This window comes from Saimiri boliviensis, chromosome 4 (assembly GCF_048565385.1).
Source record: "Saimiri boliviensis isolate mSaiBol1 chromosome 4, mSaiBol1.pri, whole genome shotgun sequence".
Lineage (NCBI taxonomy): Eukaryota > Metazoa > Chordata > Mammalia > Primates > Cebidae > Saimiri > Saimiri boliviensis.
In genome coordinates this window covers 41,142,999-41,165,615 of record NC_133452.1, presented here as the reverse complement: position 1 = coordinate 41,165,615, position 22,617 = coordinate 41,142,999, and the positions used below count along the sequence as shown (strand labels likewise).

Genomic DNA, 22,617 nt, shown 5'->3' with positions numbered 1-22,617 from the left:
TATATCCTACAATTTTCTTAAGTCAACCTGTCATTTAGACAAGATTTTAAAAAGCACATTTCAGGTTCCAAAATAAGGTTAAAACAACCAGAGAAACAAAACAAAACAGAACTCTAGCACCCCTCCATTAACACATACCTTGTAAATATAGAGCTGGGAATGTACATTATTTTTGACGGATAGAGCTTTCAATAGTGAGAGTTGTATTACATAAAAGACAGCAGGAGTGGTATATGCAAAAGCTCTTAAGGTCTCCCTTTTCTTCTTAAACTCAGCAGTTTCTGATTATTACTATTTGGCAAGCAGGAGTAAATTGAACCACAATTTCAACAGCCTGGTAGAAATATTCCAGGAGACAGTGTTGATAAATGAGTACCAGAATGCTACCTAATTTTCCTGCAGCTTCATTGTTTGTTGACTGACTTTTCATGGACACATTCTACCCGCAGGTTTCATGGCCTGCTGCCAAATGTGAAAGCTGTTTGTCAGAAATCAACAGGTTCAAGTGGCCCATCAATAGCTTCTGCCTTTTTGTTAATAGGAGACACTTTGTATAGGAATCTGCTTGCTATCCCTTTTGTATACATCTGAACCTTGTCCTGGCTATTCTTATGACTTCTTTTGCCAGGGGATTCCCCAGTGAAGGGTGCTCTGCCCAGTACTGCTTGGGATAATCAAGATGACAACCCCTCTAATACAGCAATGACCGCAAAGCTCCTGTGGCCAATAGGATTCAGAGTGTCTTCCACCAAAAGCCTGAGCTAAATAGCCTAAATATATCTTTTTGTATTTTGTTCTATGGGGTCATTGAGGTATTTAGGATAAGGGATAGCTAGGAAATTATCATATGTTGTGAACCTATTATGTAGCAGACACTGAAGTGCTTTCCACATGCTATCTTATTTAACTGTTACACAAAAACTATAAATTAGATGTTATCCCAATTTTACAGATGAGCAATCTGTTACTCAAGAAAGACGATGTTTGCTGAAAGTCAAATAACAGAGGTAGGATTTCAAATTTAGTTTTATCTCACTCTCAAGATCATGCTCTTTCTACTTAGAATGTGGTTAACTGGGCTTAATTTGTGCTGAGACCAAATGACAGTGAAAGAATTTCTCTTCTGATAGGCAAACTGACAAATCATATTTATTTTTTAAAAAGTCTTTTACTTCCCATGACTCTGTTTTTTGTTTGTTTTCTACTGGTGAGAATAGAACACATCCAGTCAAAAGTAAGTCTGGTTAAGGTGGGATTTTGAAAGTTGGGTGGAAGTGAGACGCCTGACTAGGTAGTTTTGTCCACTCGTTGTGCCAAATCTCCATTGTGATAGATAGGCTCTCCTCAGTCCAGGTGTCTGTATGTGACAATAGGTTAGAAAGATTCTTATACTTGAGGCTTTATGAAGTTGACCAAAAGACATTAAGAGTGACTAGGCAGGGCCTGGTGGCTCATGCCTGTAATCCTGGTACTTTCAGAGGTCAAGGCAGGCAGATAGCTTGAGGCCAGGAGTTCGAGACCAGCCTGGCCAAAATGACCAAACTCTGTCTCTACTAAAAAATACAAAATTTAGTTGGGTGTGGTAGCACACACCTGTATTCCCAGCTAGTCAGAAGGCAGAAGGCTGAGGCACAAAAATCACTTGGACCCAGGAGGTGGAGATTGCAGTGAGCCAAGATTAAACCATTGTATTCCAGCCAGCCTGGGTAACAGAGTGAGCTCCGTCTAAAAAATAAACAAAAAACAAACACACAAAAAACCCCAGAATGACTAACTGCACTTAGGAATAGGGAATACATTCATTGTCTGTATAGGTACTGGAGGTCTTAGTAGGGGGCTGTGGGAACAATTTTCATATATAATTGTTCTAAATGTTTTGCATCCTCATAGTTTTGAGTCTTTGGATTCCTTTGGTGGTATATCCAGGCTTAACTATCTGGAACTATGTGATACTTCGTTTCAGAACTCTTATTAGCAGGATATTGGTTCCTGCATCTACAAATAGCTAAAGTTCACTTTAAGTCGAAAGCTTATCAGTAGATTTTTATGGAGACTGTGCCTCCCTCCAATATGCTTCTTGCTTGATTTATTTATTAGCTCTCATCTCTTCTTGGCTTTATATCTGTCTAAGTAGGAGGTTTTTTCCTCCTGATTTGTTTGTTTTATTTTTGGTTAAAGTAACAGAAAACCCAACTCAAATTGGCTTAAAAAGTGAAAGTGATCAACGTTTTCATGGTCTTGTGGGTTTTAGCTCCTGATCAATGAAGAATCTGGCTCTATTCCTCGGGTATTCTTTTGGCTCTGGCTTTGCAGCTGTAGCTTTGCCCTAAGTCTGGCTTGTCCTATGGTTATAAAACAGCTGCCAGCATCTTCTGAAGTGACCTATTTCTCTATTCAGGTTTCTAAAAAAGAGGGAATTGCTTCTCAAGCCATTGAATTGAAGTTCTAAATTTTTCTCTGAAGAAGTCAATCATGGATGCTTGGAGTAAATGAGATTAACCTAACTGATTTATTCTAATCAAGGTGCATCCCTGGAAGAGGTCAACATTCTTTCAACAAATGCAGTTTCTATACAGTGGAGAATGACAAATAGTTGTTTGGAAGTAATAAAAATGCCCACCACATTTCACTGAACATAAAATATTAAATTTGTCTTTATTTTTTTCTTGTCTGTTTTCCTACTAGCGATGGAGCAGAGAAAGTTGGAGGAAGGTTATTGGGATCTTTTTGAAGAGGGAATCACATTCTCATTGGTAACCATGATGAAAACCTATTTTCTTCCTTGTGGAGGTCTGAGACAGTGTCATAAACTGCTTTCAGCAGTAGTTACTATGGTCTAACCAAGTGGTTCTCAATCAGTTCTAATCAGTGGCTCTTTCTCCCAGGCCAGCAGCATCAGCATCTCCTGGAAATGTTTAGAAATGCAAATACTGAAACAGAAACTCTAGGGACGGGGCAAATCTCAGTGTTAATGAACCCTGCCGTTGATTCTGATCATGTTGAACTTTAGAAACCACTAGTCTGATGCTTACTTGCACTATTACACTGTGGTTTACCTATGAGTTTGACAGGCTCATTTACTTTCATTTACTTGCTCTTTGAGATTGTGTGTGGCTAGAAAACTGAGCCTCAGATAAATTATTTTCTTACTATATTCTGGTAAATACCAAAAATATTTGAATACAACCAACATGAGACAGTCAGTTCTGCTATTATGATTTTTAAAATGGGAATTTGTTTCAATGCAATTAATATATTTGGAAACAGATTTAGCATAAGGCAAATTTTGCATTTATTTGTGCACCATTTCATCTGCTAGACCAGCTAGGTGAATGCAGGAAATCATGCACAGCTGAGCTGTGTCTCATAGGAACACACAAAACACACACATACTTCACAATGACAATCAGTGGCCCACACCCACGCACATCTGCTATTACAATTTCTTGTCCATTTCTACCACTCCACTATTATTAATACAAGCTGCAATTCTTCCACATACAAACTTCAGGTGGTCTACAAGATAAAGTGACATATTTCCTGCAGTATATATGTATTTCTTAATTATTTAATTAATATAAAACTATGCTACTGTTTATTAGCCACTTCTTTTTAAAAATATTCCACTGACAAATGTTTTGAGTATTATGCCCCAAAGCCTATGATTTTTATTGTGTTCTTTTGCATTGCACAGAGATTTTTAACAATTCTTATGTTGCATTAAAGCAGAATTCAGACTAATTTGAGCAAAACTTAGCAAATTACAATTGTTACAATCCTTATTTCAGGGCAAACTTTTCATTTTTTTCCTCATGAGTAGTGTGTGTGTGCGTGCACGTGCACACACACACACACACACTCCCCTAAGGTGTTCACCATCACAGAATAATAGCCTTTAAAATGTTTATCAGTTTTCATATTGATATATTTTGTTTGACCCTGTCATTCCAGGCTTTAGGTACTAAAATATATTAGTCTTTTTCAGAAAACATTCCAAGAAAAAGTTGAATTTCCCCCTTAGTTTCCTCTCTCTTTGATAACCAATTATCAGAGTAATATACAAATACCTGAAAATTGCCCCAATTATTCTCTTCTTCTTGGAACACAGATTTTTTTTGATAAATGCCAAATGATTTTTACAAAAACATGAGCAGTTTGACATCACAGTAAGATTTAAAAGAAAAGGCTTTTTATTATTATCATCATAATTGCTATTACTATTTCCTTGAATATATATTTATTTGTCTTATTTATTCTTTTTCCAAAAGATTTTTGTTCTTATATTTTTAATTAGCTCTTTAAAGAAATCAAGAAATGCTTGTTGATTATAGATTATCCTTATTGTATAAAGTAGGAGAAGTGCTTTGGCAATTAGCTGTGTATATGTGCTGTTCAAACAATTGGCTGAAGTGAGGTTATCCAGAAAGAGCTCTTGTATTTTCTTGTTTTTCAGCGTATTCTTCATTCCATCACCCCTCTTTTTCCAATGATTCAGTGTTATGAAAGTACAGTTTCTGGAGTAATTAAAGCTCAGTGAGAAAATGATATCACCTGATGGCCCTATGAAGCATTTAGCAATCAAAGGTGGGTTGTCCAAAATACATTTACCCTGAACAGGAATACAACGAAACTACTAAGTTTTATCTTTGTAATTATTTGTTGCTTACTATTTTGTCATTTGCATATGTTCTATTTCCCACATCAGTGTTGTCTCAGATTATGATTTGTCTTGACCTAGACTCTGTTCTCTAAATTGCTCTGTGCAATTAAATGTTTTGTGATCATGATAAAAAGCATCAGGATAACTGTTAGACTAGAGGTCTCCATACAAAGCTGTGTCCCATGGAGAACAACGACTGTCACTGAGCAACAGCTAGAGATACTCTACACAGGGAAGGGACTGACAATCATTCAACTTAAATCAATCACTTGTGCATATATATCAATAGAGAACAACAGGTTAGTGCTGTGTGTGTGTGTGTGTGTGTGTGTGTGTGTGTGTATGTGTGTCTGTAATTCGAGACTTACTCTGTAACAGAGGGAATACCAATGAAATTGGGCCATACAGGAAGATCAATTAATACATTTGTTAATTGAGGACATTTTGGTGGCTTTGTTGATCTCCTATGGTTTGATCTCTTAAATCTGTAGTGTTTATTAGACTCACTATAGAGTCTCAATAAATCTTAAGGCATTTACATCTATAAATGTATTTTAAAATATCAATTTTTAAATTTTATAGCACTAAAATGTTTCAGACAATATTCTCAATTAACTTGCATTAATATTTGCTTAGTTTCTGATAAATTACTAGACAAATGTTCTACATATCAACAAAATACTCTTCCAAAATTAAACTAATAGTATCTGTTAAGACATTCACATTTTTAAACTTTATTTTTTATTTTTTAAAAATTTATTTATTATACTTTAAGTTCTGGGGTACATGTGCAGACTGTGTAAGTTTGTTACATTGGTATACACATGCCATGGTGGTGGTTAGCTGCATCCATCACCCTGTCATCTACACTAGGTTAGTTCTCCTAATGCTATCCCTCCCCAATCTCCCCACCCCTGCTATTCCTCCCCTAGCTCCCTACCCGCCAGGCCCCAATGTGTGATGTTCCCGCCCTGTGTTCATGTGTTCTCATTGTTCAACACCCACTTACGAGTGAGAACATGCGGTGTCTGGTTTTCTGTTCTTGTGTCAGTTTGCTGAGAATGATGGTTTCCAGTTTCATCCATGTCCCTGCAAAGGACATGGGCTCCTCCTTTTTTATGGCTGCATAGTATTCCACCACATTTTCTCTATCCAGTCTATCATTGTTGGGCATTTGGGTTGGTTCCAAGTCTTTGCTATTGTAAACAGTGCCACAATGAACATACATGTGCATGTGTCTTTATAATAGAATGATTTTTAATCTTTTGGGTATATACCCAGTAATGGGGTTGCTGGGTCAAATGGTGTTTCTATTTCTAGATCCTTGAAGAATTGCCACACTGTCTTTCACAATGGTTGAATTAATTTACACTCCCACCAACAGCGTAAAAGCATTCCTATCTCTCCACATCCTCTCCAGCATCTGTTGTCTCCAGATTTTTTAATGATCACCATTCTAACTGGCATGAGATGGTATCTCAATGTGGTTTTGATTAGCATTTCTCTAATGACCAGTGATGATGAGCTTTTTTCATATGTTTGTTGGCTGCATAAATGTCTTCTTTTGAAAAATATGTGTTCATATTCTTAGCCCACTTTTTGATGGGATTGTTTGTCTTTTTCTTGTAAATTTGTTTAAGTTCTCCATAGAGTCTGGATATTAGCTATTTGTCAGATGGGTAGATTGCAAAATTTTTTTTCCCATTCTTTTGGTTGCTAGTTCACTCTATTGATAGTTTCTTTTGCTGTACAGAAGCTCTAGAGTTTAATTAGATCCCATTTGTCTATTTTGGCTTTTGTTGCCATTGTTTTTGGTGTTTTTGTCCTGAAGTCCTTGCCTATACCTGTGTCCTGAATGGTATTATCTAGGTTTTCTTCTAGAGTTTTTATGCTGTTAGGCCTCATGTTTAAATCTTTAATCCATCTAGAGTTAATTTTTGTAAAAGATGTAAGAAAGGGATTCAGTTTCTGTTTTCTGCATATGGCTAGCCAGTTTTTCCAACTAGCTAGCTTGTTTTTGTCTGGTTTGTCAGAGATCAGATGGTTGCAGGTGTATGGCATTCTTTCTGAGGCCTCCGTTCTGTTCCATTGTCTCTATCTCTGTTTTGGTACCAGTATCATGCTGTTTTGATTACAGTAGCCTTGTAATATAGTTTGAAGTCAGGTAGCGTGATGCCTCCAGCATTTTTTTTTATTTTATTTGTTTTATTTTATTTTTTGCTTAGGATTGTCTTGGCTATGTGGACTCTTTTTTGGTTCCACATGAAGTTTAATGTGGTTTTTTCCAATTCTGTGAAGAAAGTCATTGGTAGCTTGATAGGGATAGCATTGAATCTATAAATTACTTTGGACAGTATGGCCATTTTCATGATATTGATTATTCCTAATCATGAGCATGGAATGTTTTTCCATCTGTTTGTGTCCTTTCTTATTTTCTTGAGCAATGGTTTGTAGTTCTCCTTGAAGAGATCCTTCACATCCCTTGTTAGTTGTATTCCTAGGTATTTTATTCTCTTCGTAACAATTGTGAATAGGAGCTCACTCATTATTTGGCTCTCTGTTTGTCTATTACTGGTGTATAGGAATGCTTGCAATTTTTGCACATTAATTTTGTATCCTGAGACTTCGATTAAGTTGCTTATCAGCTTAGGTAGATTTTGGGCTGAGACAATGGGGTTTTCTAAATAAACAATCATGTCATCTGCAAACAGGGACAATTTGATGTCCTCTCTTCTTATTTGAATACACTTTTTTTCTCTTGCCTCATGGCCCTAGCCAGAAATTCCAGTATGATTTTGAATAGGAGTGGTGAGAGAGGGCATTCTTGTCTTGTGCCAGGTTTCAAAGAGAATGCTTCCAGTTTTTGCCCATTCAGGATGATATTGGCTGTGGGTTTGTCATAAATAGCTCTTATTATTTTGAGATATGATCCATCGATACCTAGTTTATTGAGAGTTTTTAGTATAAAGGGCTGTTTAATTTTGTCAAAGGCCTTCTCTGCATCTATTGAGATAATCATGTGGTTTTTGTCTTTGGTTCTGTGTATGTGAGAGATTTTGTTAATAGATTTGTGGATGTTGAACCAGCCTTGCATCCCTGGGATGTAGCCTACTTGATCATGATGGATAAGCTTTTTGATGTGCTGCTGGATTTGGTCTGCCAGTATTTTATTGAAAATTTTTGCATCAATGTTCATCATGGATATTGGCCTGAAGTTTTATTTTCTTGCTGAGTCTCTGCTGGGTTTTGGTAGCAGGATGATGTTGTTCTCATAAAATGAGTTAGGGAGGATTTCCTCTTTTTGGATTGTTTGGAATAGTTTTAGAAGGAATGGTACCAGCTCCTCTTTGTACGTCTGGTAGAATTTAACTGTGAACCTGTCTAGTCCTGGACTTTTTTTTGGTTTGTAGGGTATTAATTGCTGCCTCAACTTTAGACCTTGTTGTTGGTCTATTCAAGAATTCAATTTCTTCCTGATTTAGTCTTGGGAGGGTGTAAGTGCCCAGGAATTTATCCATTTCTTCTTGATTTACTGGTTTATTTGCATAGAGGTGTTTGTAGTAATCTCTGATGGCAGTTTGCATTTCTGTGGGATCTGTGGTGATATCCCCTTTATCATTTTTTATTGCATCTATTTGAATCTTCTCTCTTTTCTTTTTCATTAGTCTGGCTAGTGGTCTATCTATTTTGTTGATCTTTTCAAAACACTAGCTCCAGGATTTACTGATTTTTTTGAAGTGTTTGTGTGTGTGTGTGTGTGTGTGTGTGTGTGTGTGTGTGTGTGTCTATCTCCTGTTCTGCTTTGTTCTTAGTTATTTCTTGCCTTCTGTTAGCTTTTGAATTTGTTTGATCTTGCTCCTCTAGTTCTTTTAGTTGTGACATTAGGGTGTCTAATTTTATATCTTTCCTCACTTCTCTTGTGGGCATTTAGTGCTATAAATTTGTCTCTAGACACTGCTTTAAATGTGTCCCAGAGATTGTGATATATTGTGTCTTCATTCTCATTGGTTTCAAAGAACATCATTATTTCTGCCTTCATTTTATTATTTATCCAGTAGTCATTCAGGAGCAGGTTGTTTAGTTTCCATGTGGCTGTGAAGTTTTGAGTGAGTTTCTTAACCTTGAGATCTAATTTGATTGCACTGTGGTCTCAGAGAATGTTTGTTATGATTTTGTTCTTTTGCATTTGCTGAGGAGTGTTTTACTTCCAATGATGTGGTCAATTTTAGAATAAGTGTAATGTAATGCTGAGAATAATGTATATTCTATGGTTTTGTGGTGGAGATTTCTGTAGCTGTCTATTAGATCTGCTTGGTCCAGATCTGAGTTGAAGTCCTGGATATTCTTGTTAATTTTCTGTCTCATTGTTCTGTCTAGTATTGACAGTGGGGTCTTAAAGTCTCTCACTATTATTGCATGGGAGTTGAAGACTCTTTGTAGGTCATTGAGAACTTGCTTTGTTTCTGGGTGCTCTTGTATTGGGTGCATATATATTTAGGATAGTTAGCTCTTCTTGTTGCATTAATCCCTTTACCATTATGTAATGCCCTTCTTTGTCTCTTTCGATCTTTGTTGATTTAAAGTCTGTTTTATCAGAGAATAGGATTGCAACCTCTGCTTTTTTTTCTCTCTATTTGCTTGGTAAATCTTCCTCCATCCCTTTATTTTGAGCCTATGTGTGGCTTTGCATGTGAGATGGGTTTCCTGAATACAGGACACTGATTGGTCTTGACTTTTTATCCAATTTGCCGGTCTGTGTCTTTTGATTGGGGCATTTAGCCTATTTACATTTAAGGCTGATATTGTTATGTGTGAATTTGATCCTGCCATTTTGATGCTAGCTGGTTGTTTTGCCCGTTAGTTGATGCAGTTTCTTCATAGTGTTGATGGTCTTTACAGTTTGGTATGTTTTTGCAGTGGCTGGTACTAGTTGTTCCTTTCCATGTTTAGTGCTTCCTTCAGGACTTTTTTTTTTTTTAAAAAAAGAACACCACTACACAAATGCAGCCAATGAGCCCAAGTCAGTTGACAGAAATAAATATTTGGGACCCCTTCTCTAAATATGTTATAAAAACACCTGAAGAAGATGAGTAGTAATTTGCTTTCTGATTTTTAAAAGATCTCTTCCCCAGCAAAGTTTTTAATCTTCTACTTGTTACCAAATACAAACCGAACTTTAAAAAGGAGAGGAGGAAAAAACAAAACAAAATACCAGACACGAACGGTTCCTTCACGAGTGTAAACTTTTGGGTTTTTTTTTTTTTTTTGGTTTTCTTTTCTCTTCTCCTCTTCTCTTCTTTTTCTTTTTCTTGTTCTTTATTTTTTTGAGACAGGGTCTCACTTTGTCCCCCAAGCTAGAGTGCAGGGGAACCATTTTAGCTCACTCACTGCAACCTCCGGCTCCCATGCTCAAGCCATCCTCCCACTTCAACCTCCCAAGTAATTGGGAGTAGGTACAGCCACCATGACTGGCTAGTTTTTTTTTGTTGTTGTTGTTTGTTTGTTTTTTTCCTATTTTTAGTAGAGACAGGGTTTGACCATATTGCCCAGGCTGGTCTCTAACTCCTGGGCTCAAGTGACCCCACCTCAGCCTCCCAAAGTGCTGGGATTATACTCTGTTCCTGGCTAAACTTCTGAAATTAATGAAGTGCTCCTAAATCCTTGATGAATGAACATCTTGAATGACAAATTAATTTTCAAGTGACATATAAACCAACAAGTATTTCTAAATTTCTAAAATAAATTTCCAAATTTGAAGTCTTCCTTCCTTTCTTTCTTCCTCTCTTTCTTTCCTTCCTTCCTTTCTTTCTCTTTCTTTTTTCGTTCTCTTTTCCTTCTTTCCTTCTTCCTTTCCTTTCCTTTCCCCTTTCCCCTTTCCTTTCCTTTTTTCTTTTCTTCGTTTGCTTTTTTGCTGGTCTCAGTTTTTAATGGCGGCAGGGCCTCACGAACCGCACACGCGCGCACACACACACACACACACACACACAGAGTCAGATTTCAAATCTTGATGAAAGCTGCGATGTTGACACTCTGCACATGCTCCTCAAACTTGGTGATCTTCTCCTCCAGCAAATCTGTCCCCACCTTGTGGTCCTCCACCACACACTGAACCTGCAGCTTTCGGATACCCTAGGCAAGGGGCATCAGCTTGGAGGCCCCGCTCACCAGCTGGTCCATCTGCATGGGGCGCACACATGCCTCTGGCTGGGCCATGTCTGTCATGTCTGTCTCATCGTCCCAAGGCTCGACATCCAGCAGGATGGAGGACTCACCACTCACGCGGGCTTGACCTTTTCCACCTACTGCTGCCGCTGCTCCTCCTGCAGCCGCGCTGCCTTCTTGTCCTCCTCTTCATTGCCGCTGCCAAACAGGTCAGTGTCATTGTCCTCCTCATCCTCTGCTGGTGTGGATGGCTTCTGGGGTAGAGGGGAGCTCTACTTGGAGCATGGGAGACACGTGCTGGGTCTGCAGGGCTGTGGCACGGCAGCCTGGTGAGCTCTTCTCCAGCATGTTTTGCCGGGCCTCCAGCTTGGAGACCGCCTGCTGCAGCTCCTGCATTCACTGCGCAGGCTCGCTTCTCCACTTCCGGCTGGGGATCCGGATGACGAGCTCGCGTGGTCTCCACTGGGGCTGCTGGAGGGCCCAGGGGCCACGCTAAGACAGGAGGGCTGGCCACAGGCCCGTTCATCTGCTCCTAGAATTTCCTTTCTGCATCGTCATGTTTGAATTTGTCAAACCAGATCTTCTCATGTACTAGGAAGTTCCTAGCCATTTTTCTGACGCCAGCCAAGGACACTGCTACCAGAGAGGACTATGGACTCCGCGGACGTGGGCTGAATAAGGGTGAAGTTATTTTTTTCATAATGTTCAAAACTGTAAGTCTTTCACAGAAAGTACCTTTTTTATTTAAAAGAAAATCCTGCAGTTTGAAAATAAAAGTTTGTATTTCAGAGAGTTGGTGAGGAAATGATCCATTAAAGACTGCTTTTGTAAACTTAAACTGATGGGAATAAAATAAAAATTTTTTAAAGACAATGAAAACATCTGACATCTCAACAGGAGTTAGCCTGATGAATACAGCTCATACCAGAAGTCTTTGTTTTCTATTTCCGGCTTCTTCAGGAGCTCAAGGTTTGACCTTGGACAGGTCATTTCATCTCAGAGCCTTGTTTCTCCTTTGTCAAAGGAAGAGCCTTGTCTGTAAAATCTTTAAAGTTCTTCTGTTTCTAAAATTCAAAATTATTATTCAGATCCTCATGGAATAATATTTTTAAAATTATTTAAATGTTTACAGAAAAATGTTTTGAATATTTTTCTATGTACTGAGCTATGAGGTTGAGAAATCTGAGGTATCACTTAAATGTACTATTGCTCTAATGACCAGCTACTACTGGAGAGAAGTACTATTTTTTCTTTAAAACGTGTGTATTCTCCTCAAATACTGATGGAGGAAAAAGTACATGAATCTTTATAGTAAAACACTGACAATTAAATGTAATTGAGCTTAACAGATCTGTAGATAATATGGACCATTATCACATATCATTTGTTAAATTTAATGCCCTCTAGCGCTGAACTAAACTAATTGTATTGTGTATGTGTATACCTTAAGTAAAGTTTATTTCATAGATCAGTGCCCCTGGGCTAGACAGGAAAAGGTCAAAGCTCTTAAATCAGTCCAACTATGTCAACTAATAGCCTCAGAACTAGTAGTATTTCTCATTAGTCTTTCAACTGCAGGGTAGAGAAAGAAAGCAAAATTACAAGGCAGGAATTTTTCTACAACAGTTTGATTTAGCAAATGTTGGACAAATAAACCACTAACTAAATAAAATATTGCAAATATACATAGTTTTGTGTGTTTATTTTCATGTCTGACATCCTGACAACTAAAAGGAAAATAATGGACTTGTAGAAGTAGGTAAACTTTGTCTCTCTGAGTTTCCTGGGCCTGAAATAATTGGCAGGGTGAATCTGAAATGCAGACACAGAAAGTCACCATTGGTTTGATGCTGCTTTTTTTTTTTTTTTTAAACTTTTCATATTTATATTTTGGTGCATTTTCCCCTGATATCAAATATTACCTTGGTACTAAAAAAAAGTCAAAAAGGGAAAATGCAGGCAGGAAAATGAGGAAAATCAGCTCATTACTTCTCTCCCATGTATGATTGGGCTCATATGATTGGTGCATTAGACTTTGTAGTGTCATTTCACTCCTTTCTCTGTAGACATCAATATGAACAAATGAACAGCAAAATCCTAAAATGTGAGGATAAACACCAATTATTTATGTATACACATCGTTTGTACGGATTTCTAACTATTGATCTACAGGTAAAGGTCTAGACAGAAGTAAATTTAAATGTATAGGTAGTTGTGCTATATTTTTACATTTATAGTAATTAATATTTAGAAAAGCAAGAAGGGAAAGACAAAATGTCACTATTATTATTTTTCCTACTTGCCTCTGCAAATGAAATAAAAGGATTGCTTTCTGTCTACCTGAGACAGACATTTAAACTATAGCAAATTCAGACTCTTTAGGCATTCTCCTCAAAGTTTCCTTCAGTGAAAACTGATAATTGACATGAATCAAAAATTTATGTTAAAAAAATGGCAGGGCTAATGCTCCTAGCAGAGTTATCTGAATGATATGCTAGGTCAAGCAATCTGTCAACTATTTTCCTCTAGATCATAGGATTAGTACATCAGGCCAGATTCTTATCCTGTGCAATGTTGAGCAGTTATTTTTGGAATCTGGGAGATTGTATGATTTGACACTCCTAAAGGAGACTTTCTAAGACTTTACTTCACAAAAGCTGAGTGGATATTATAGTAAAATATAATTTCTATACTAAAATACAGCTGTAAAAAACAAAACGCAGTTTGAATACATTCAGAAGGAGTCTTCAGTGCTTTGTCCATTATATAAAAAGATTGCACATTTAAAATACTCAAAAATTGCAGTTGACATTCGGAAACTCATTAGCTTCATTCTTTTCTAAATCACCATAGCAATTAGTCTAAACTTTAATTGGATTGGTCAAAATTATTCATCATTAAAACACTGATTTCCAAAAGACTATTTTTTTTCCCTATGCCTTAGACTTAAATTTTTTAGGAATTTAAATCTACTTTCTCTATCAGTTCCTGAAATGATTAAGCACATTTTCATTTTATCTGTCTGGAGAAGATACTCCTTCCCTTGATCTCTCTCATCTGGCCTCTTCTGCTTGGTCAAATATGTGTGGAAATTCTGTGCTGATCATCTATAGATTACATGCTAAACTATATTTCCTGAGAAAAATATGTACATAGGGTTCAATTTGTATTTAGAAATCTCAGGATCTTTTGTCAATTTTTACCCCATTTTCATGATAATCCCTATATTTTTATCTAAATTTAACTTCTTTAGTTTAAGATGTAGCTTCCTTATTAAAATATTTATCACTGTAAAATTATCCACTACAATTTAACATATACAAGCTTTTATATTTCTTCCTTCCTTCAGTTGTCCAGTCAATTCGTCATTTGTTCATTCACTATCTTCCAGTGACAGCACTGTGCTAGAAACATGGAATAAAAAGAGGAAAAGAGGTGTGTTCTATGATCTAAAAATGCTCATAAAGGTCAGGTAAACAAATAAGTGCATTTAAATGTTAAGAGAACAAAGACAAGAGAATATGCAGGACATGCTGGAGGCCCAACAGAAGGTAGAAATTTTCCCATCTGGGGGGCAGGTGGTGAACCAGAAGGCTTGTAGGTACAGATGATGCTTGAACTGAGTGTTCACAGGTGCTTTTTGCCAGATAGTCAACAGATTAAGGTGCTCTCCCTGCAGAGGGAGAACCAGAGGGCTGGAAACTGAAGGATGAATTCAGGGAAAATGACAAGTAGTGCAGTCTGGGTAAAGCAGAAAGGCATATTAGTGAGGCAGGGACCAATTAATATTATCTGGATAATAACAAGACAGAGAGTCTGGATTTCAAACCACAAAATATGGTCAGAGGAAGAATCAGCAAAATTAAGCAAGAACAATAACCTGATATGTATTTTTTCCTCTTTAGACAAAGTGTGCTGAATATTTAAAGAAATAAAAATAAAATGTTTAAGAATCTGACTTTGTCTTCTCATTGACAAAATCTTCATTAAGAAGGAATAAAAATGAAAGCATGGAATGGGGAGAGAAGATGAGTTTTTTCATGGGATGACAAGGAGGGTAGATGAGGCTAGTCTAAGTACAGTGATGTTTACAACTAATTGATCACAACCAGTTACAGATTTCTTAGTTCCTTTTCTACTTCCATTGCTTCACTTGACTATTGCCTCACTTAGCCTTAGAAATGAAAAAAAGAAAAGAAAAAGAGTGGATTATAGAGTTTGGGATCTGTGCTTGGATCTCCATATTTCCAATCCTTTCCACCAATGCTTGGTAAATACGTGGTAAATAAAAAATTATATTTAATTAATTGATTTTTTTTAAGTTAAACAAAATTGGCGAACCTTTAGCCACACTAAGAAAATGAGAGAAAATCCAAATAAATAAAATCAGAACTGAAAAAGAAGACATTACAACTGATACTCCAGAAATTCAAAGGATCAGTGGCTACAATGAGCAACTATATGCCAATAAATTTGAAAATTTAGAAGAAATGGACAAATTCCTAGACACATTCAATCTAGCAAGATTGAGCCATGAAGAAATTCAAAACCTGAACAGACCAATAACAAGTAACGAGATTAAAAGTGTAATAAAAATTCTCTTGGTAAAGAGAAGCCTCAGACTTAGTAGCTTCATTACTAAATTCAATCAAACATTTAAATAACTAATACCAATTCTACTCATACTACTATTAGCATGCTGAAAAATATAGGAGGAGGGAACACTTCTAAATTCATTCTACAAAGTCAGTGGTTACCCTGAGACCAAAACCAGATAAAAGCACATTAAAAAAAGAGAAAAATACTGGTCAATATATCTGCTGAATATTGATACAAAAATTCTCAAGAAAATATTAGCAAGCAGAATTCAACAATACATAAGAAAGATCATTCATCATGACCAAATGAGATTTATCCCTAAGATGCAAGAATGGTTCAACATATGCAAACCAATCAATGTGATACATCACATAAATAAAATGAAGGACAAAAACTATATGATCATTTCAACTGATGCTGAAAAAGCATTTAATAAAATTCAACATCACTGTGTGCCAAAAACTCTAAAAAAATTGGGGATGGAAGGAACATACATCAACACAATAAAAGCCATATACACCAGACCCACAGCTAGTATAATACTGAATGGGGAAGAACTGAAGGCCTTTCCTCTAAGATCTGGAACATGACAAAGATGCCCACTGTTACCACTGTTACTCAGCATAGTATTGGAAGTCCTAGATAGAGCAATTAGACAAGAGAAAGATATAAAGGGCATCCAAATGGAAAAGGAGGAAGTCAAATTGAGATGATATGATCTTATATTTGGAAAAACCTACAGACTCTACAAGGAAACTATTGAAACTGATAAGCAAATTCAGTGAAATTGCAAGGTACAAAATCAACATACAAAAATGAGTAGCATTTCTGTATGCTAACAGTAAACAATGTGAAAAAGGAAAAAAAAAAATGTAACCCCATTTGCAATAGCCACACATACAATTAAGTACCTAGGAATTAACCAAAGAAGTGAAACATCTCTGTGAACTATAAAACACTGATAAAAGAAATTGAAGAGGACACACACAAAAAAATGGAAAAATATGTCATATTCATGAATTAGAAGAATTAATACTGTTAAAATATTCACATTATCCAAATCAATCTACAGATTAAATGCAATCCCTATTAAGATACCAATGACATTCTTTACAGAAATAGAAAAAAATATCCTGAAATTTATACAGAACCACACAACACACAGAATAGTCAAATCTATCTTAAGCAAAAAACAAAACAAAACAAAACAAAAAACACTGAAGAAATCACATTACCTGACTTCAAATTATACTATAGAGCTATAGTAACCAAAACAGCATGGTACTGGCAGAAGAACAGACACATAAACCAAGGGAAAGGAATAGAGAACCCAGAAACAAATCCATACAACTACAGTAAACTCATTTTTGGCAAAAGTGTCAATAACTTACCCTGGGGAAAGGGCAGTCTCTTCAGTAAATGGTGCTGGGAAAGCTAGATCTTCATAGGCAGAAAACTGAAACTAGACCTATGTCTCTCACCATATACAAAAATCAAATCAAAATGGATTAAACACTTAAATTTAAGACCTCAAAATCTGAAAGTACTACAAGAAAACTTTGGGGAAGATCTCTAGGACATTGGTCTGGGCAAAAATGTCTTGACCAGTACCCCAAAAGCATAGGTAAACAAAGCAAAAATGGACAAGTGGAATGACATTAAGTTAAAAAGCTTCCACACAGCAAAGCATACAATCAAGAAAGTGAAGAGATAACCCACAGAATGAAAGAAAATATTTGCAAACTTCTCATCTGAAAAAGGATTAACAAACAGAATATATAAGGAGCTCAAACAATTTTTTTCTATAGAAAAAAACTAATAATCTAATCAAAAATGGGCAAAAGATGTGTATAGACATTTCTCAAAAGAAGACATACCAGTGGCAAACAGTGATTTAAATATGCTTAACGTCATTGATCATCAGAGAAATGTAAATCAAAACTGCGGCGAGATACCACCTCACCCTAGTTAAAATGGCTTTTATCCAAAAGATAGGCAATAATGAACGCTGGCAAGGATATGGAAAAAAGGGAGTCTTCGTACACTGTTGGTGAGAATGTAAATTACTACAACCACTACAGCGTACAGTTTGGAAGTTCCTCAAAACAACAAAAATTGAGCTACCATATCATCTGGAAATCCCATTTCTGGGTACATAGCCAAAAGAAAGGATATCAGTATATCAAAGATATTTACACTCATATGTTTATTGCAGCACTGTTTACAATAGGTAAGATTTGGAAGCAACCTAAGTGTCAATTAACAAATGAATGGATAAAGAAAATGTGGCACATATAGACATCAGAGTACTATTCAGCCGTAAAAATGAGATTCAGTCATTTGTAACAACATGAATAGAACTGGAGATCATTATATTAAGTGAAATAAACCAGACATAGAAAGACAAACATCATATGTTCTCACCAATTTGTGGGATATAAAAATCAAAACAATTGAACTTATGAACACAGCGAGTAGAAGAATGGTTACCAGAGGCTGGGATGTGTAATGTGAGGCTGGGAGGGAAGCAAGGGATGAAGAATGGGTCCAAAAATTGTAGTTGGAAAGAATGAATAAGACCTGCTATTTGATAGCATCACAGGGTAACTATAGTCAGTACTAACATAATTGCGCATTTTAAAATAACTGTGCATTTAAAAATAAAAACAGTGTATTTGGATCATTTGTAATTCAAAGGATAAAATGCTTGAGGCAATGGATAACCCATTCTCTATGATGTGCTTATTTTGTGTTGCATGGCTGTATCAAAACATCTCATGTACTCCATAAATACATACATCTACTATGTACCCACAAAATTAAAACAAAAACAAATTATATATGTGTATGTATTAATAACAGAGCTTCAAACTTAATGAAAAAAACCCACAAAACTTGAGAGAATCAAAAAAAGAAATAGGCAATTTCAGAATTTTTATCACTTTCTCTCATTAATGTAGAACAACTAGACAAAGGAATCAGTAACTATATGGGATATCAGAACAAACATACCAGATATTCTCAGCTAGCTAACATCAACAGGATACATCCAACAACTGCAGAATATACATTCTTTTTAAGTGAACATAGAACATTCACCAATGTAGTTGATGTGCTAAAACATGTCTAAATAAATTTTAAAACCTTGCAGTATTGCTTGCAGGATTCTGAACTATAATCTCTAACCACAATGGATGTCAATTAGAAAAAAATAAGATGCCTAGGAAAGTCAGAAATTTTTGAAAATAATCAACTCTAAATAATATTTATATCTGGCCCCAAGCTGAAATCTCAAGGAATATTAAAAAAAACATTTCGAAGTGAATGATAATGAAAGTACAACAAATAAGAATTTGAGAAATGAAATGGCAAATTCATTTTCTTCCATGAGGGAGTAACTAATATGGAATTTCCCTCTTTCTGTACATAATTCGAAAACTGGACTAAACGTGTAAAACAATTATTTTTACAGATTGGCCTATAGATAACAAAGGACTACTATTTTTATTACAAATGAGTTAAGCCCTACCAGCCAGAGGAAAAACAGGTAAGGATGAGCACAGATTTCTCTTCATAGTTCAACACCAACTATGTGTTGTCTACATGAGTACACTTCTAATGTAATGACCCAGAAATACTTAAAAATAAAAGAATGGGAATATAGGTACCATGCATTTAAAAACTATTATACCAAAAAGGCTGCAGCACCACTTCTGTGGTATTCTTGCCAAAGTGTGTGTCCTGAATCTAATCATGAGGAAACATCAGACAACCCAAGGTGAGAGAAACCCCACAAAATGACTGACCTGTCCTGTACAACAGTATCAAGGTTATAAAAGTCAGGGAAAAGCCGAAGAGTTGTTCTAGATTAAGAAGACTAAAGGGACCTGCAAACGGTGATTCTGAATTTAAGTTTTTTATTGTTTTTTGAGATAGAGTCTCACTCTGTCACCCAGGATGGAGTGCAGTGGTGCAATCTCAGCTCACTGAAACCTCCATCTCCTGGGTTTAAGTGATTCTCCTGCCTCAGCCTCCTGGGTAGCTTGGATTACAGGCACCCACCACCAAGCCTGGATCATTTTTGTATTTTTAGTAGAGATGGGGTTTCACCATGTTGGCCAGGCTGGTCTTGAACTCCTGACCTCAAGTGATCTTCCCCAATTGCTGGGATTAGCCACTGTGCTTGGCTTGAACTGGAATTTTAAAATATATGTCCTGTTGGAACAACTGGTCAAACTTGAATAGGATTCAAAGAGGTGGCCTAAAGAGTTAAATGATAGTATTGCATCAGTGTTAATCTTCTGATTTTGATGGCTGCATGTTATTATTGTAAAAGAATGTTAACTGTCTTTGTTCATAGGAAATACACACTAAAGTAGTCAGAGTGTTGAGGCTTTAGGTTGATAATTTATTCTCAGATAGTTCAGGAAAAAATTCTTTCTGCTGTTTTATGCAACTTTTGTGTACGTTGGAAAATTTTTATACAAAAATCAACCTCAAAATTGACCATATAAATGAATACCATTAAAATCTCATTGGAAAACCATTGAAATTCTCAGTAGTAACATTAGATGCTAGAGATAGTGGAGTAGTGCCTTCAAAATTCTTAGGGCAATTGCTGTTCATCACTGAATCAGAACCAGATCACCTCTCAGCCAAGCGTGAGGTTAAAAGCAGCAACATCTTCAGAGATATGAGAACTCAGAATGCCCATCCCCTCTATTAAAAACTGGAGAATCAACCTATGCAAATGAGGCAATAAAAAATGCATCCAGTGGTGAAGAGAAACATTAAAATGACAGTGCTCTGTTGGCCTAAGGAGCTAAAAAGAGGGGCCAAAGAGTAGCAGAATGGGGGAGCATGCAGAGATGTCTGGAAATTAGTATTTTCCAATGTAGATATTTAAAAATGGGTGTAAGCATTACTTTAATGATGATTTTAAAAATTATATTTAAAATGAATTTAGGGAAGTGAGTGGGGAAGTGAAGATGGTAAGTTAAGGCTATTCTTTTTGACAGCAAAGGAAAGGAGAAAGCAGAGAAGGTATTTAAAAAGGAATCTATGTTTGAGAGACTGTTTTTCCTGCTAAATTAAGAGAAATAAGCATGATACTGTGATCTGAAGGAAAGTCAGAAACTGGGTGACCAAATAAAATGCACTAGAAAGAATGCTTTTTCACTGAGGCTGATAGAAAGGAGGTTGATGTTCCATGTAGATAGAAATAATTTGTAGTCTAGTGTGCTACAGAGAGCCTCACTTTCCTTTATACAAAGGCATATTCTAAGAAAAAAATGGGGCATAGATGGATGAAGAGGGTTGCAAAGCTTTGCAAAAAGTTGAAATAATATCCGTGCCTCATAGTTGAGGGAGCTAAAAGAGGAACACATAGAAGAATTGCCCAGCAGCATGGATGGTCCCGCTGAGGAGGAGAACGTGAATTTTTAACAGCATTAGCCACACATTTGTATGGTGTTTTTTAAAGTTTATATTCGAATGCTTTTGGCAGCCTGGGTATAGCTACTAAATTTAGACTAGGGATTTGCCCAGTCTTGCAAACCAGTAATACCCCAGGGTATGTCATAAACTAAAAAGAAAAAAAGAAGAGAAACTATGCAAGTATGTCAGGCAGAATTCAACTGGAGGTCAAAATTTGCTGAAATAGTGGGTGGAGAGGGATTAAAGGAGCAAAAAGTGGGGATTCTGTGAAGTTGTGGTCCACAAAAGAATGAAAGAAGGAGGGGGAGAAATTCAGAATTGAAACAAACTACTCGAAAGACTTGCTGGTGAAAAAAGCTGTCAATAAAAAATCAAGCATCCTTGCCTACAAAGAAGAAAATCAAAGAGAGATGCCTAGGGACCTTCAGTTGTTTTCAGGGACTTAAGCCAGCCTAGAGCTTCTTCCTGGGTATCCTCGCATTCTTGGGGATGACATTTCTTCGACAAAGCAAACTTCTACCACATCAAGCTACCTGTGGATGTTAAACCAAATACGATGAAGTTGGCCTTTTCCAGGTTTCTACCTTGGCACCAATTTAGCACTTGAGTCCTTTCTAGCAAGGTTGTTTTTTATTTATGTTTTGGATTTCCTCTGCATTTCAGTGATAGTTGTCTTGGCACACTGTCCCAGCTGCAGACAGTTTTTATTTTTAGGTTTCCTTATTCAGAAAGTGTAGTCCCTGTTTAGGGATTTCACTGTCATTTCTCAGCTTTCCACTGAGCTACGACCCTGTAGCTTTCTTCAAATTCAAGTCACTGCGGAGGGCTTTCGAAATGCTCAAAGAATGAGACAACATTTTATACAAAGGGGAAAAAGCAACCAAAAAGAGATTCCAGAACTGAGAAGATACCATGAAAAGGAAGGAAAAGAGAAGGCAGTGACAGGACCTCAAAGGACAAAAGACAGTACATAGAATCTGTAATAAGCCAACCAGAAGCCCCGACAGTGCAGGAACCTGTAGATAGAGGTCTGCACACAGGGAAAGAAATTCTTACATCGTAATTCCCGAAAGTACCATCCAAGTTACCAGAGGTGACAAAATACTTCCTTTTATTAAAATTAGGAAGTTATTTTGGGACCACATTATTAGTGAGTGGGTTAGTTTTAGAGAGCTCTCCTAGAAATTCATTGAGGTATAGATTTTCAAAGTAGTTAAGTACTATTTGAATAAAATAATATTCAGTTTAACCTAACTTACAAAAGGAATAGCATAATTAAATAGACTTGTGCATGGAATTGAAAATATACTTAATTAAGCATTGCCGTATTTTACAAAGGATGTTCGAATCCCTTTTCCCAGTATTTAGCAATCCTAGCTGTGATGCAAGACAGATTAATAGATAAGCCACAAAATAACTGTAATAAAACATAAAGGTACAATTTAGGAAATGGGCAATGTACCTATGGATGCCTGACCCAATATTTACTTCATATGACACCCCAATATGCTGCAGTTTTGGTCTGTTGGAGTAGCATGAAACTAGTGAAGGTCAGGAAATGATTCAGAAAGCAAGTCCTAAGGCAGCTGCAAAGCTGCAGAAGGAAAGGCCTAGCAAGCTTTAACATTTTGGGCTTACAAATGGGTCTCTTTGTACTCAAATGTTTTAAGAATAATTTTTCAGTCAATCATTTTGTAAAAAACAATGGTATTTTCATCAAAAATATTTTGGCCTCTTGACTTGCGAAATATACTGCAATA

At 36.5% G+C, this 22,617-nt stretch overlaps 1 pseudogene; it reads right to left on the bottom strand.

The window, feature by feature from the left end:
* Positions 1-10,657: 10,657 nt before the first annotated feature.
* On the bottom strand, positions 10,658-11,432 carry LOC120363301 (elongation factor 1-delta-like; annotated as a pseudogene).
* Positions 11,433-22,617: the final 11,185 nt, after the last annotated feature.